The 18,341-nt window shown below is 35.5% G+C and overlaps 1 long non-coding RNA gene across 1 annotated transcript in view; it reads right to left on the reverse strand.

Annotated features, from left to right (window-relative positions):
* LOC122453257 overlaps nt 1-17,990 on the reverse strand; it is a 308,320-nt gene extending 290,330 nt beyond the window's left edge. Inside the window, exon 1 of the long non-coding RNA XR_006272988.1 lies at nt 17,913-17,990. This is a non-coding gene — a long non-coding RNA (uncharacterized LOC122453257). The remainder of the gene's footprint in view (nt 1-17,912) is intronic.
* Between the last annotated feature and the right edge of the window lie 351 nt (nt 17,991-18,341).

Genomic DNA, 18,341 nt, shown 5'->3' on the forward strand with positions numbered 1-18,341 from the left:
CAGCTTCCTGTGCCTTGGAAATTCTACATTTATATAGTTTTACAAATATCTCATAGGTTTTCAGGAAGCAGTCCTCTTTATGGCAGCACAACAATTAAGGGTATAACTTCTGGAGACAGACTGCCTGAGTTTGACTCAATAGCTATATTATACTCTCTCTAAGCTGAGCACCAAAGAAGTGATGCTTTTGAACTGTAGTGTTAGAGAAAACTCTTGAGAGTCCCTTGGGCTGCAAGGAGATCAAACAAGTCAATCCTAAAGGAAATCAATCCTGAATATTCATTGGAAGAACTGATGCTGAAGTTGAAGCTCCAATCCTTCGCCACATGATGCAAAGAACTGGCTCCTTGGAAAAGACCCTGATGCTGGGAAAGATTGAAAGCAGGAGGAGAAGGAGATGACAGAAGATGAGATGGTGGGATGGCATCACTGACTTGATGGACATGAGTTTGAGCAAGCTCCAGGAGTTGGTGATGGACAGGGAAGCCTGGAGTGCAGCAGTCCATTGGACCACAAAGAGTTGGACATGACTGAGGGACTGAACTGAACTGAGTCAGTAAAACATGGATAATAATAGCATCTAATCTGTAAGATGCCGAAAGGAGTAAATGAGTTAATATTTGCAAACGCATCTTGTATATTGAAATATAGCAAGCATTCAATGACCATTAGCTATTATTATCATTAGACATGTGAAAGTGAAAATGAAGTAGCTCAGTCGTGTCCGACTCTTTGCGACCCCATGGACTGCAGCCTACCAGGCTCTTCTGTCCATGAGACTTTCCAGGCAAGAGTACTGGAGTGGGTTGCCATTTCCTTCTCCAGGGTATCTTCCCGACCCAGGGATCGAACCCAGGTCTCCTGCATTGTAGGCAGACGCTTTACCATCTGAGCCACCAGGGAAGTCCATATTAGACATGTATCGCTATGTGAAAATGCTGTCATGTAATGGTGATCCAACTAAGTTGCTATTAGGAGAAAGGGTGGAATAGGCTATGAACCCTTACCATCAGGTGCTGAAGATAATCTGGGGACCATATGATGTGAATCCTTGGAGTAGGCAGTAGCAAGCCACTCCAGTATTCTGTCCTAGAGAATCCCATGGATAGACGAGCCTGGAGGGCTACAGTCCGTGGAGTCACAGAGAGCCAGACACGACTGAAGTGACTTAGCATGCATGCATGCGTATAATGTGAATAATGAGAGAAGTGCCTCCCAATTTTAACAAGTAAGTAGTAACCACAATGCCCAGTGACAGCAGTCAAAGCTTAGAGAAGCAATTAAATAATTTAATATTGGCTGTACAAATAGATATTAAATAGGAAACACTGTTTTGGTTTCTAGCAGTTGGTGAAAAAGATACCCAGACTGACACTTATTCTGAAGACAACCTAAAATGTTAGATAAAATATTAAAACACAAAATTAAACATTTTTAAATGCATTAATGATCCAGCAAGAAATTGCAAAAATATTTATTCTAAAGCAAGTGGGTTAAAATTTAATGACTATTTCACATAGGCTCCATGTGTCTAATTGATTACAAAGGAAAACAAACAGGATTTCATGGGCGTCTTATTAAAGACAAAAAAGATGGTAATTATATGATAGAGAAACCAACAGTCACCAACTTAACCAGATGATTAAATTTAATGTCACCAGTAAAGAAAAGTTGACAGCGTGGGCCTCCTTGTATGGTGCAATGAAAATATTACCTTTGAAATACTCCTACTAAATGCCAGAGCTGAATCCAATCACAAGGAAACATCAGACATTCAAACTGAGAGACAACGTACAGAACTGGGTGCATTCTGAAATGCCAATACTGTTAAAGACAAAGACAGATTAAAGAACACAAAAAAGACCAGTGATCACATACTTTCTACTGCTCTAAAAGGACATAGTTGGGACAATGAGCAAAACTTGAATACTCTTCTGTGGTACTTTTAAGATATATTCACAAATCTTTGATGCTCCTCCTAGTTTAATTATTTTCTCCTTGGCTATACTTACTGACTCACTTCTAATAAACAAAATCTGGCAGAAATAAAAGGACATCACTTCTAAGATTTAAAAAAGGCACCATGGCTTCCTCCTCGCACTCTCTCTTAGGTCACTCACTATGAGGAGTGGTATTAGCTACTATATTATGAAGACACCAAGCAACACTATGGATAGGTCCACATAGTGAGGAACCAAGGCCTCCAGCCAACAGTTTTGTGAGTGAGTCTTCATGCAAATGAGTCCTCAAGCCCCTTGAAATGACTGCACTTGACAACAATTACATACGCACTCATCCAAAACCGCCCAGCTCAGTCACTTCTGATTCCTGACGCACAGACTCGGTGAGACAGTAAGTACTGTGGGCTTGTGTTTTGTTCATGTTCAATTATGGTTATATAAATACAACATAAAGTTCATCATGTAAGCCATTTTAAAGGTAGAGTTTACAGTACATTCTTGTGCTGCCACAGCCACCATCCACGGAACTCTTTTCCTTTTTACTTGTGCAACTGAAACTCTATATCCATTAAATAATAACTCCTCATTTCCCCTACCACAAAGTCCTGACATTCTTCATTCTATTTTCTCTATCTATGACTCTCACTATTCTAGGGATCTCACTTCAGTGGATTCATAGTATTTGCCCTTTTGTGACTGGCTTACTTCACTTAGCATGAAGTCTTTAAGGTTCATTTATGTTGAGCATGTCAGAATTTCCTTCCTTTTTAAGACTGAATAATCCACTGTATTACATACTACATTTATGTACCCCTTCATCCATCAACCAGGCATTTAGGAATGCTACTATGAACATGGGTGTGCAAATATCTCTTTGAGCCAATTCTGTTAATAGGGTCCTTTGTTACACAATAGATTGCAATTTTTATGTGGTCAATTGGTCTATTTTTGTTGGCTATGCTTTGATATCCTGTCCAATAAACTATTGCCAAATCCAATGTTGTGAAGCTTCTGTTCTATATATTTATCTAAGAGTTACATAGTTTTAGCTCTTACATTTAGGTCTTTGGTTCATTCAGATTAACATTTGCATATGGTGTAGAATAAGAGCCCCAGTACATTCTTTTGCACATGGATATCCAGTTTTCTCAAGACAATTAGTTGAAAAGACTGTCTTTTCTCCATTGAATGGTCTTGGCACTCTTGTCCAAAAGCATTTAACCATATATTTGAAGGTTTGTTTTTGGACCTTCTATTCTAAATTATTGGTCCATTTTTCTGTTTATAAGCCACTATCAGGGTTTTGACTGCTGTGGCTCTGTAATAAAGTTCAAAGTCAGGAAGAATGTCTTCCACCTTTGTTCTCCTTTTTCAAGATCATTTTGACTATCTAGAGTCCCTTGAGACACTACATGCATTTTAGGATAGATCTTTCTATTTCTACAAAAAAAAATATTGCATAGAAAATGTAGATTTCAGTGTCTAGTACTGGTATAAATAGTATGAAGTCTTCTAGTCAATGAACACAGAATGACTTTCTGTTTAATTTTTGCATTCTTTAATTTCTTTCAGCAACATTTTATAGTTTTCTGTGTAAAAGTTCCTTAACTCCTTGTTTAGATTCATTCCTAAGCATTTTTTTTAATATTATAAATGAAGTTGTTTCCCAATTTCCTTTTCTGATTTTCATTGTCTGTGTATACACATGCAACTGATTTGTGTGTTGCTTGTATTCTATAGCTTCACTTAAAATTCATTGATTAGTTCTACTAGTTGTGTATATTGCATGTGTGTGTGCATGCATAAAAATAAGGATTGTTTTTTACTTATTTGTGAACAGATAATTTTACTCCTTTCTTTCCAGTTTGGATGCTTTCTATTTATTTCTCTTGCCTCATTGTTCTAGTTAAGACTTTCAGTACTATATTGAAAAGAAGCGGTAAAAACTGGCCATCCTTGTCTTCTTCCTGATTTCAGAGAAAAGCTTTCAGTCTTTCACCACTAAGTATGATGTTAGCTATTGGTTTTTCATATATGGCCTTTATTATGTTGAGGTAGTTTCCTTTTATGTATGGTTTGTTAAAATTTTTATCATGGAAGAGTATGTAATTTTGTCAAAGGATTTATCTGTATCAATTGAGATGATCAGTTTTTTTTCCCTTCCTTTTGTTAACGTAGCATGATTTATTTTCTTATGTTGAAGAAAATAAATGCATCCTTGCATTACAGGAGTAAATTCCACCTGGTCGTGGTATATAATCCTGATGTTATGTTTTTGAATTGAGTTTGATGATATTTTCTTGAGGACTTTTGTTTCAACATCCATTAGACATATGGATCTATAGTTTTCTTTCTTGCTTGTTTTTTTTTTTTTTTTTTTGGTAATGTCTTTGTCTGACTTTGAGATTAGGGTAATGCTGGATTTATAAAATTAATTTGAAAGTATTTTCTCCACTTTAATTTCTTGGAAGAATTTGAGAAGAATTGGTGTTAACTCTTCCTTAAACGCTTGGAAGAATTCACCAGTGAATCTATATAATCTTGGGCTTTTCTTTGTTGTTGCTGCTGCCAAGTCTCTTCAGTCGTGTCCGACTCTGTGCGATCCCATAGACGGCAGCCCACCAGGCTCCCCCGTCCCTGGGATTCTCCAGGCAACAACACTGGAGTGGGTTGCTATTTCCTTCTCCAATGCAGAAAAGTGAAAGTGAAGTCGCTCAGTCGTGTCTGACTCCTAGCAACCCCATGGACTGCAGCCCTCCAGGCTCCCCCGTCTCTTCTAGTGCTTTCTATTTCTCCCTTCAGTTCTGTCCATGTTTGCTTCCTATACTGGGCTCTGATATTTGGTGCACATATCTCTAAAATTACTGTATCTTCTTGGTGAATTGACTTTTTTTCATTATAGATAGTCTTCTTTATGTCTCTTTCAAAAACTTTTATTTAAAATCTATTTTGTCTGGTATTAGCATAGCCATCCTTGCCCCCTTTGGTTATGATCTGGAATATTTCACTTTCAATTCATGCATGTCCTTAGATCTAAAGTGGATCTCCTGGAGAAAACATATAGTTGGATATTGTTTTTTATTCTTTCTGTTTTAAAAATTTAGTTTGTCAGTGTATGTCATTTGATTGGGGAGTTTACATGTATTTGTTGCTTTAAGCCACTATTTTGGGAGTAATCACAGCAATAGATAACTATAATATCTGTAGATTAATTCGTAGTATCATATCAATATTAATTTCCTGATTTTTATGATTATACTATGCTTATGAAAAAGATGTTTTGTTTTCATAATAGGAAAATTATATAGAAGCATTTTATGATTCAGTGGTATTTTACTTCAAATTATCCTTGAATGTTTCAGAAAGAGAGAGAGAGAGATTACAGTGCAAATTTGGTAATACATTAACAATTGAAAAACTTAGATAATAGCACAGAAAATTCCTGTCTGATATTATGTCACAATATAAATAAGATTAAAAATGAAATTCAGAGACCAAAAATTAAGGATATATTAGAACCCCAAATGTGAATAAAGCATAAAGCTAATTTTTACCTTTCTGTATTTCCTTAATGAAAGGAGAGAGAAAATGATGAGAGGGAGTATACAGATAAATAATAACTGGCAATTTTTCAGAATTAATAAAAGACGCAAATACAAAGATTAAGTAATCTAAGACAAACAAAAAAAAGTCAAAACCTGGACATGTCATGATAAAACTGCAAGGCACTAAACGCAGAGGGAAAAAATACTAAAAGTAGTGGAAAGGAAAGATTGATCATCTTCACAAAAGCAATTAGCTTGACAACTGACTTCTAAATAATAACAGTCTACACCAGAAACCAAGATAGTAATAGATTAAATGTTCTAAAGCAAAATAACTATCAACTTAGACTAAGATATCTTTCAATGATGAGAAAAATATGCATACATTTATAAACAAAACCTGGGCATTTGTTATCAATAGATAATTACTAAATGACACTCTGAATGTAGTTCTTCAAACAGAATAAAGTGATCTCAGAAGGAGATCTCAGATGCAAGAAGGAACAGATGCAAACAAAGTGAGCAACATTCTTATCTATGTGAAATAAAAATAAAACTGTCATTTCAACTAAAAATTGCAATATAACTAAAATCCATGAAAATTACATACAAAATGAAAGGAGATTGATTGTAGTTATGTTATTCCAAGCTGTTATTTTGTTGAGACATAAAGATCAAACTTCACACTAACATTTCTAACTCATTAAAGACTAGAAAAGAGAATGCAACTATTGTACTAACTAATAAAGGGAAAGATAAATGAGAATAACAAATCGATTTAAAACAATTACAAAACAGACAAAAAGCATGAAAGTAGAAAAAGCTCAAAATAATGTTGAAAATATAAAACAAAATTAACATTTGTGTTAGTATAAATAGATTAAATATTTGAGCTATTATAAAATTCAAAATTCAAAACAGTGGCATACTGTGGCAATGAGGCAGTATGATTACATTTCTGTATAATCAAAAATGTATGTGTCCCACAACAAATATACACTGATAAAAATTTATCCTAAAACCATAATAAAAAGCAAAAGAATGATAAAAAAAAAAATTCAGAGCAGAGGTGATCTCTGAGGAAGCAAGGAAAGACATTGGATTTGGGAAAATAGAGGCCTTATTTTAGACTACCGCTAACATTTTTCTTACACAAAATGGTGAACATAGCATTGTACGTTTTATAGTTTTCTTTACACCTCATATATATTATTAACATTTTTCATATTTCTAGATATTTAATAAAAATAAAGGGGCAACATTAGAAATAAAAGATTCTGGGTGGATATAGAATGTTTTGTATTACTCTTCTGATGCTAGATTGAGCTATCAGATTGATAAGAAATATCTTTGATTGGGGAACCAGTCTGATTAGAAACAGTACAAGCAAACAAACAAAAAACCTAGGTCAGGTCTAGATAACCATTAAGCTCTGCTAGATAGCTGAGCTATGGCAGATTGCAAAAATGTTTCAATTTTTCACTCCTCCCTGTATCCACACTCTGCATTGTTATTTTACAGCTACTGTCATCAAGAGGCGGAATCCATTTGTCCACCCCTTGTATCTGGTCTGACCTAATGACTTGCTTTGGCCAAGAGTAAAACCATATTGGGCCAGTTTTAAGCGCTGGCCTTGAGAAGCCTTGAATGCTGCTTTCTCTTAAAACCCTGCCATCCACTGTGTGAATTTATCCAAGCTAATCAATTGTGTGATGAGAGACAAGTGGCCCAGTCAATCTAGCATCTCAGCCAGAAAATTGTGAAAGTCAGTGAGGGAAGCCATCCTAGACTAGTAAGCCCTGGTCTACCCTCCGCCGCCCTCCTCTCTATGAGCAAGTTCATTTGAAATAAGTTGAGCCCAGGATCAGCAAAACTACCCACTGACCAAAAGTCCTGTGAGAAATAATCAAATGATCATCAAGTTAATAACCAAGTGAGTTTGGGGGTAGTTTGTTACTCAGCAAAAAAACCTCAATCATGCAATCAGGAAAGCAAGTATTAATCATAAAGAAACTAATTTACAATCTACAAGCATTTTTTATTTCTTTCCTATGTTTCTTTTTTTCTTGAAAGTACTTGTAAAATGTATTTACTGGGTTATAATTTTATGAGTTCATGAAACAGGTATTTCTATTATGTATAAGATGTCCCCATTTTGGAATATTTGAGATGAAAAAGCCCTCAAAAATGATCAAATCTGCGTAGATGGATTTTAAATTACTTTAAAAAAATATATCAAATAGGAGAAAGTTTCTTAAGAAAATAGAAAAACTCAAGGGAAAATGCACAGGTTTGAAGTTGAGGTAGGCTGATCTCCCTTCTCTTAATTTATAGCACTGTGAAAACCTGATGTACCGCAGAGCCACCATATTCATGAGAACAAGAGCACGGGGTGGCAGAAGGTATTTTTAACAAAGTCATCAAGGCACTCATGAGGATGGCACATTTTCCATGAACAAGCAGCATAACTGAGTGCCTTTCTCTAACACCACACGGCATAATGGAAATGGCACTTTCTGAATACTGATTCTCCCACAGGGAACTTGACAGTAAACTAGGAAAAAAGATCACAGGTTCTGACAGCTGATTGGTGAATTAATTAGGTCTTACACTTTTTTTTCATGCTATTGTAAATTACATGTAGAGCATGCACTCAGTCATAAAAAGATTCCAAGGATGCTAAATGTCACACAATAGTAGGGCAAAATGTAATGAGGATCCAAAGGGAGGCTCAGTGTAAACAGGTTTACTAGAGACTTGCTGAGATTAAGCTTATTTCTTCTTAGGGGGAAATTTAGATTTGGGTGACAAAATTATTTAGTCTCCAGGCAAAAGGAATTAATGTATTTTTTAAAAGTACTTTCTCTAAAGTTTTCTTCATGTAGACTTAACTTTTTATTGTAAACTTTTTCTTATCAATCTTTAAAGTCATTTGTCCTCATGTATCCTATCAAGTGATGGGAAAATTTGAGGAGAGACCACCAAGAGAACCATTTTTCATTCTGCAATGACTACATTATTATTACTGTGAACTATAATCTCTCAAGAAATAGTTTTTTGTTGTAGGCCTCTATTGATAAGTGCATCTTGTTAGGTAACATATTGTATTTTATTTATCAGCTGTGAGCTTGTGAGCAAGTTAATCTCTTGAGTCCTCAGTTTTTCCATCTGCAGAATGAGGCTAGTGATAATATTCTTTTCATAAGACTGTTATGGGGATTAATAAAGTAAACACAAAGTACTTAAAATAATGTCTGGCACAGTGTTATAGAAGCTGTTGCACAAATACTGATACAAGAATGATGTTCTCTTATTTCCACTGACATCCATTTTCATTTAAACATTGGTTTACTCGGTGGACAACGATTTTGATTTCCAACATTCTGAATGAAAATGGATTTTTCCTCGGTAGAGAGTTTTCATGGAGTTGGGAGTATAAAAATACTAACAGAACTTCACATATTGAGGGTAAGTGTATAAGGGTTCCCAGGACACTTACTATTTTCACTGTTATCTTCTGTAGCTGGGAAGATAAGGAGATAAACATAGGGCAGACATGATATCTGTCAGTCAGAAAATACAAGTACTTAAATTCATTTCAAGCCTCTGTTCTGGTGTGGAGAAGGGAATGGCAACACATTCCAGTATTCTTGCATGGAGAATCCCTATGGACAGAGGAGCCTAGTGGGTTAAAGTCCGTGGGGTCGTAAAGAGTCGGACACTACTGAGTGACTAAGCATTTCAGCTGATAAACTGATGATGATCTAAGTGTGCTGAGGTGCAGTTCTGCTTTGATTAGCTATTTGCCATGCCCTGTGGGAAAGGCATGCCGTACATGCAAAACTGATTCAATGCACCTCAACTCAGCAAAAGATTGGGAATGGCCGTGAAGAGAATGCAAATCAATTGCTGAAATAAGCTTCTTGCCTTCATATCTCCAACACAGCTATTATTATTGAGTTGGCCAAAAAGTCCATCCAGGTTTTTCTGTACAATGAAAAATCCACACGAACTTTTTGGCCAAACCCAATACTTTCACTTTTTTGCAATAAAACACTGATCATTGACAAAACATTGGTACAGAAAGAAAATGTAAAGTATTTAAAAGGTCATTCTTAAATTTAGTTCCTTTCTCTTCCCTTGTCTGCTGTTCACTGAAGGTAACTACTGAGTCATGAAGGAATCAACCATTGCACCCACAGGATGCCTGAAGACCAGTAAGGGGTTGAGATAAGTGCAAAAGTGAACCAGCATTCCTGAAAGAATCCATTTGAGATTATACCTGAACAGCTAAACATTAAAATATCTGAGGTATGGAAGCATCTTATTGAAATAAATGGGACCCTGATATTCATAAGAAGCAAAAAATGCTACCATAACTAGGTAATATGAGATATTTGGAAAACAGAAGTAAGAAATTAAATACTTACATTGAGAGAGTATGCTGCATTCTGCTTATTCCTAAGAGGATTTGAGATGGCGAACTAAGTTGTTTTGGGTGTAAGATAAAAATATCTTTTTTTAACATGGATGGATTCAATAATGTTAGGGATAAAGTTAGTTCCTGCTTGAAAACAACTAGCTAACATCTAGAGGAATCCAGGACTACTGGACTTCTTTCTCAGACCACAGGGCTACATTCTATGTCATTTCTAAAGGAACTGTCTACAAGGCATACTGGCAATTGGGCAAAGCTCCACTTTCTTATTACCAGTGTTTAGGACCTAAATGCTAAGATGGAGAACAGCGATAAGCTGTGTTGGAACCAGGATTTGGGTTAGAAGTCTGACAGATTTCTGCTACTCTACTTCAAATTCAAGACCAAATTGTGTAGTGGACACTGATCAGATCAGATGCCTTCAAGGAAAATACAGATCAGAGGGACCTGCCTAGGGATTATGTCCTTGGTCAGTTTACAATGTGGAGAGATAGATAGAAAGGAGAAGTGAAGTGAAAGTCGCTCACTTGTGTCTGACTCTTTGCCACCCCATGGACTGTAGCCTGTCAGCACCTCTGCCCATGGAATTATCAAGGCCAGAATACTGGAGTGGATAGCCATTCCCTTCCCCAGGAGATCTTCCCAACCCAGGGATTGAGCTCAGGTCTCCCACATTGCAGGTGGATTCTTTACCATCTGAGCCACGAGGGAGAACAGTGCCTTAATAAGATGACTGAGCTTCTCCATCTAGGAAGACCTCAGCCTTTAGAGTGAAATAAAGATAAGGCAGACTCATGCCTACACACCTACGTGTTCATCAGTGACTATTCCACAGTACCTTAGAATCTCAATTTAGATTACTGTCTCTTCTTCTTGGGACTTACTTACATCTTCCTTCCCCTTGAAAGCTCTTCCAACAGATATTGCATAGGTAATTCCTTTTCATTCAGTACCCAGCTTAAAATATCACCTCTACAATTAGGTCTTTTCTGACAACGCAATTCAAAGCAGCTCCTCAGGCTCTCAACCTGTTTTATTTCCAACTTAGCATGCATTATTACTGAATATTTTCTTTTGCCTATTTTTATTGTTAATGAACTCCACACCCTACAACACCCATTGAGAACATTAGCTCTGTGAGGACAAGTATTTTATCTATATTGCTTACTCACAGACATAGGAATTGTAAGTGAACATGATAGGCACTCAATAAATGTTAACTGAATGTATACATTCATGAATGTGTGTGTTTGTGTTGGTAAGCCAAGAAAGGTAGCAGAAAAAGAGCTGCTTCTTGGGAACTTCTTATATCAATATTAGCAGAGCTAACATTTACCAAGAATATGCATTAATATATTAAGCGATTATCTTGGTTAACATTCACACCACCACCATAATATAAACACTGAAAGAAGACAAGATGGCATCCTGACAAAACCTACCCTAGAACCAAATAAAACACATGGTATTCATGCTTAGACTGATCAAAGGCAGTTGTACTACATACCATATATGCCATTCAACCCTATTTACTCACTGACACATGAAACAGAATTAATTATAAGCTTCCTAGCATCCTACAAAGACCTTCAAATAAATCGATCACATGATCTACTGGAATGATAAGCTAAAAATAAACAAGTTACCAGGAGAAACCCTACTCCCAGTTTGGAGTGCTGAAACTGGAGGAAGTGTGTCACATTGCTCCTTATTTGAGACACTCTACACAGAATGAAGAAGAACCATACCATGAATAACATTACTACAATAAATGTAAGCATAGGTTTCTGACATCTATTAACACAATTCAGCATAAGTTGATTGTATTGATTCAATTTAGTGAACCTCTATAGAGTAAATACAAAGATTTTAACCATCTTATTTAATCCACTGATAAAATTAAAGCTATATTTACTGATGAAAAATATTCATATCATTCAGGCAATCCTCCCTCAATATTATTTCTTTCTACTACTTTGCTGATTAATACTGGCTGGGAAAAATTGTGGTGTATATATTGTATGATAAGTAACAGATTGTACTCACTTGGTGTTACTAATTAAAACATATCCTTAGGTTTTAAAACATGCATAATTTTGGCATCTTCTTAGATGCCTAAAGAAGAATACTTATGTGGACAGGCTACCATTGTACCTATGCAGAGAAGTACAAAATGGAATATTTGTAGCCAACATCTAGACTTTCCTCAGGAAAAACTCTGCTCTTACCCAATACATGAACTTTCTTATTGAAAGGTCAACACCTTATCCTAATCATAATCCTAAATTATTGAAAATAATAATAAACAAGGTACCCATAAAATATTCAACTTTAATCCATGCTGTAAAATGTACTCCTAGGTAACTAATTGTTGGGCTCTAACTCAAGAACAGTGAAATGGCAAAGCATATAGTTAGCAATGGTTGATGTTAAGTCATTCTTTTACCATCATTAATACATGAACCTCAATAACAATATCACACCAGAAGCAGTAGTTTCATCATCTACTTTCATAGACTATTAAGGCCTCAGAAACCTCCCATAAATTTCCAAAGTGACAGATGCAGTAAGTGGAAACCAGGAATGCTGCACTGGGTTTGAGATTGCAACCTCTGGAATATTCTGCTTCACTATTGGAAACATGTCAGATAGGTGAAATTCATAGATTTGGGGAGCTAAAAAGAATCTTGAGGTTCACTTTCTTGGCCTTCTAATACAGATGAACTAAAACTGAGTAAACAGTTGACTTAAAGTTGATATCCTATTCTATTAAAATAGAATCATTCCAGGAAGATTAAACCTCAACATTCTCAGAAAGGAAATGAGGGCTTAAATATTTCAACCCACATACTCCTGAATTTCTCTCTCAACTTCAGCTCTGAAGACAGCCTACTTATTTCACTTTCTTCAAGGTAATAAAGCCAACACTTCCACCCTCTGCCTCATTGGAAAAATTCGTCATTAAAGGATTCCCAGATCAAGACTACATCCTCCAAGTTGTACTACTACCACTGGGAGACAAGCCTAAACCAAAAATCCCTGAAGAAATTCTACATTTTTTTCTAAACAAAATTTCTCTATAAAATCATCTTAAATTAAGACAACATTAGCAGACCTAATCCAGCAATACATAAAATGGATCATACAACATGATCAAGTTGGATTTATTCCAGGGTTACACGAAAGGCTCAACACATAGACCTAGAGATTGTCCTCCTGAGTGAAGTAAGTCAGACAGAGAAGGAGAGATACCATATGACATCCTTTATATGTGGAATATAAAAAGAGATCAGACAAATGAACTCAGTCACAAAACAGAAAGACACTCACAGACTTAGAGAACGAACTCACGGTTGTTGGAGGTGGATGGGAAAGGCGGACAGTTGGGGAGTCTGGGATGGACACATACATACTGCTATGTTTAAAATGGATAGCTGACAAGGACATACTGTATAACATATGAAACTCTGCTCAATGTTGCGTGGTGGCCTGGATGGGAGGGGGGCTTCGGGAGAATGGATTCATGTGTATGTATAGCTTCACGGCTCACCGGAAATTGTCACAACACTGTTAACTGGCTATATACCAATACAAAATAAAAAGTTAAAGAAAATCAATAAATGTGATACACAACATCAACAAAAGGAAAGATAAAAACCACATGATCATCTCAACAGATACAGAATAAACATTTGACAAATTCAACATTCATTCATGACAATAAACTCCCATCAAAGTGGCTGTAGAGGGAACATATCTCAACATAATAAAGGCCCTTTATGACAAACCTATAGCCAACATAACACTCAATGGGGAAAAGTTGAAAGCTTCCCAATAAATTCAAAAACAAGATAAGGATGCCTCTTTCACTACTTCTTTTTTACATGGTATTGGAAGTCCTAGACACAGTAATCAGACAAGAAAAAGAAACAAAATGTATCCAAATTAGAAGGGAATAGGTAAAATTATTACTATTTGCAAATGATATAATACTCTACATAGAGAATCCTAAAGTCTACACTCAAAAACTGGTAGAACTAATACATAAATTAAGCAAGGTTGCAGGACACATGATTAATACACAGAAATCCGTTGTGTTCCTGTATACTAATAATGAAATATCAGAATGAGAAAGTAAAAAAAAAAAAAAAAAATCCTGCTTAAAATCACATATCAAAAAAGATCCAGCATTAAAATTAACGAAGTAGGGCAAAGGCCTATATGCTGAAAATTATAAAACACTGATGAGGGAAACTGAAGATGATTCAAAAGAATGAAAAGATATACTCTGTTCTTGTATTGTAATAATCAATATTTTTAATATAGCCATATTACTCAAAGAAATCTACAGATTTAATGCAATCCCTATCAAAAAACTCAGGATATTTTAAGAGAAATAGAAAAAAAAAAGTCCAAAATTTATAAGAAACCACTAAAGATCAGAATTGAAAAGGAATCATGAGATAAAAGAACAAAGCTGGAGGTATAACTCTCCAAGATGTCAGACAATACTGCAAAGCTATACTCAAAATAGTGTGGTATTGGGGGGCAGGGAATGGATATATATTAATAGATCAATGTAAGAGAATAGAGAGTCCAGAAATAAACCCACATACCTATGGTCAATTAATCTACGATGAGGAAGGCAAGAATAGGCAGTAAAGGAAAAACAGTCTCTTCAACAAGTGATAACTAGAAAGCTGGATAGTCACATGTAAAATAATGAAATTAGAACATTCCCTCAAATCATGTACAAAAATGTAACTGAAATGGTTTGAAGACTTAAATGTAAGAACAGTACCATAAAACTCCTAGAAGAGGACATAGGCAAAACCCTCCACTCTTTGACAGAAGTTGTAGCAATACTTTCTTGGATCAGTCTCTGGAACCTAATTAAAAGACTGGTACAACAAAGAAAAACTAATACGATGAAAACAAAAACAACAGCCTTTGAGAACTGGAGAATGTAAAGAGGATATGTGTATGCCGTTGCTTTTGCTGTTTAGTTACTAACTCATGTCTGACTCTGTGACCCCATGAACTGCTGAACTGCCAGGCTCCTGTGTCCTCGGGAATTTCCAGAAAGGAATACTAGTGTAGGTTGCCATTTCCTCCTGCAGAGGATCTTCATGACCCAGGGATCAAACCCGCGGCTTCTGTCGTGCCTCCCACACTGGCAGGCTGATTCTTCACCGCTGAGCCACCCGGAAAGCCCAAATATATGTATGTACGTGTGTGTGCTAAGCCACTTCAGTTGTGTCCAACTCTGCGATTCTATGGACTGTAGCCCGCTAGGCTCCTCTGTCCCTGGGATTCTCCAGGCAAGAATACTGCAGTGGATTGCCATGCCCTCCTCCAGGCGATCTCTCCAACCCGCATATCTTAAGTCTCCTGCATTGGCAACCAGGTTCTTTATCACTAGCGCCACCTGGGAAGCCCCCAGATACATGTCTGTGTATAACTAATTCACTTTACTCTACACCTGAAACTAACACAGCATTGTAAATCAAACAATACTCCCATATCTTCTTTAAAAAAGGCATATATAATTATTTCAAATCTTCAGTTTCCCTCATTATCACATTTGCTCAGGGCAGTTATCTTTGAGTTTATCACTGTCCTTCTTTAACTTGTGTATTCAGTTCTCAGTTGGGAGTCTTCTGCTCCTATTCTGAGCTAACCTATTTTACAGACTCTGTTCAATGTACCTATTAATTTCATTCACATTCTAACTGCACGCTGGCTATCACACTGGATACATTTACTTTCTAAACTTGAATATATGCTTCTTTGTACAACATAAAATATCTCTGCTATAGTCATAATTTATCTCACTCTTAACCAATATTGATATACATACACATACATATTCTGATATTTAGAATGAGGAAAATAGTTTTTAAAAAATCACCTAAAGTTTTCAGGAAATAAACATTAGCAATAACAAATAGGTGAATAGTTCATTACCTGTGGGAGTGAGGGGGGCAAAGTTAAAACTTCCATCTGTCACTTTAGATGAAGATTGTGGACAAAGGAAAAGCAGTCAGTGTTTGGGAGTAAGGGGCTGAAACTGGAAGTGAAAGTAAGCTTATTTGTTAGAAGTTTCTGGAATATATGGGCTCTTTCCTTTCATTCTGCTTATGATACCTGGTTTAAACTTCAGTTAAAATGAAAGTTCTCAGTGCAAATTTCCATATGGTTTGGATATTTTTAAAAACCACATCAACATTAAATGAAATATTAATAACAAATGAATTGTATGTATTTCTCCTTCTTTTGCTGAAAAAATAAAACCACCTTCTATATATAGTATAGTATATACTGATACAGTAATATCAAAGTATATCTGAAGACAGCCAGTGTTCTTTGGGTTCACAAGAAGGGATAGATGGTAGACTTTCACGTAAATTCAACCAGAAAACAAGATATTAACTTATCAGGATTACTTGAACTTGACTAAAGGAACTATGAAAGGCTATACTATAAAAATATTCAAAGAAGAAATCATATTTCACAGTGTCTTCAAATCATGTCGAATTTACCATACTATAAGTGCCATTAAATGTTCTCTTTGATTGGAAGGGCCCTGTGAATGACAGACAGTTTTGTGCTGTCCAGATGAGCAATTTTCCCTAGTTCTCTTCACATGACTGCTCATTCTTTGCCTCTTAGCTCATCCAAGTTAACATAATGGAGCCCCTTGTAAAACATGAGCCACGTGCTTCAGCGTGCAGTTTATGATTTAAGTTTTATCAAGATGTCTTGATTTTTTAAATGTGAACAATTTAGTCTATTTTATGTATATTTAGTTCCTTCCTATATGCCTTGAAATGTATTTCTATTTCTCACTTAATGTCTATTTGAATGTATGGAAAATGCATTTCATTTAGAAACCAAAACACCATCCTAGACTTATGTGTTCATGTTTATGTCTGTTTCCACCATTTGTAGTTGGATAAACCATTTACGTACAAGTCATTCCGTTTTCACTATTATTGTTTGTCTGACAGACATGTGAAACAGTGCTAGAAGCAGGCAAATTCTTTATCTTAGAAACTCATTTTTCAGAAGAAAATGTTCTTTTCTTCATTTCTTGGTCTTCATGAGGACACAAGTGAGTAGCCCCATATATCTCCCTTTAGTTGTATTAAATGAGGTTTTCTTAGTAGATACTAGCCAAGCCTTGTCATCCTGGGCACCCGTGGAATTCTAATTCCTTTCTCTGTAATCTCAGGTGGGGAAAAGAAAGCAGTGATTGCAAATGTTTTAATTTACTGTCTTACAACTGAAAATAAAAATAAAACAAATAATAAAAATAAAATTCTTGTTGTGATGCTTGATGAAGGACCACTAGTAGAGAAAGACAAAGTAGAAAAACTAATAATATCTTTGAAGGAAAAGAAAGTAATCCACATTATAAATACTCAAACCACTGAAGTAGTTTCTACTTTGGTAGCTGTAATTTTGTAAACTATAGGATGAGCAAATGTGAATTTAGGTATACCCTCCAGAATTAATGAAAAAAATAAAAAAGCCCAGATGTAACTCAACTACCACTTTAAATTAATAATAATCTACCTCCAACACAACTACCTAAGTCATAAATACTAACAAAGAAAATATTTTTAGCCATTAAATTTTATGTATAACATGTGAACATGTTAACATAGTATTTAAAGAGACAAGATGACTTTACGCAAACAAAAACAGAGAACAGATTGTCTGAAACACGTAATACATATGATAGTTTTACAGAGGAAAATGCATAAGCCTAGAAGAGGTTGTCAATATGTCAGTAACTTTCCCAGTCACCTTAGAGCTAACAAGCCAGAGGAACTACTTAATTAAATGTGTGACCAAATAAAAGAAAATTTACTTTCTTCTTGGTATAAAGAAGATAAATCTTAATACAAAAAATAGTATTTCATTACATCCTGAAAATACAAATAAAATAAATTTGGCATTTACCTTATGTGATTAAATATCCAATGGACACTTTAGAAGCCCAAGTAGCTCATGATGCAGCTTCCCAGTGGCAGTCTTCAATTACTATAAATAAAAGGTGAAAGATAACGTTTAGAACAATATATATCTCTGTAGAGTGATACTGATTAGCTGTGAAATGTTTATTATCACTCTTCATCGCCATTTAAATACTAACTCCCTCTTTATGGCTGTTATCATAGATTTTACTAAATGCACAAAATAGAAATGCAAGTTATGCATTTCTGGGACTTCCAAGGCACCAAATAGGCTCCAGATTACAAAACTACAAAAAATAAAAAATATTCAATCCCATCTTATTTTACTGGGAGAGGCAGTTGAAGTATGCAAACTAAAGCATTTATAATGGAAATGTTTTCTTATTGTGTACACATTACCAACATAAATATTTTT

Source organism: Cervus canadensis, chromosome 14 (genome assembly GCF_019320065.1).
Source record: "Cervus canadensis isolate Bull #8, Minnesota chromosome 14, ASM1932006v1, whole genome shotgun sequence".
Lineage (NCBI taxonomy): Eukaryota > Metazoa > Chordata > Mammalia > Artiodactyla > Cervidae > Cervus > Cervus canadensis.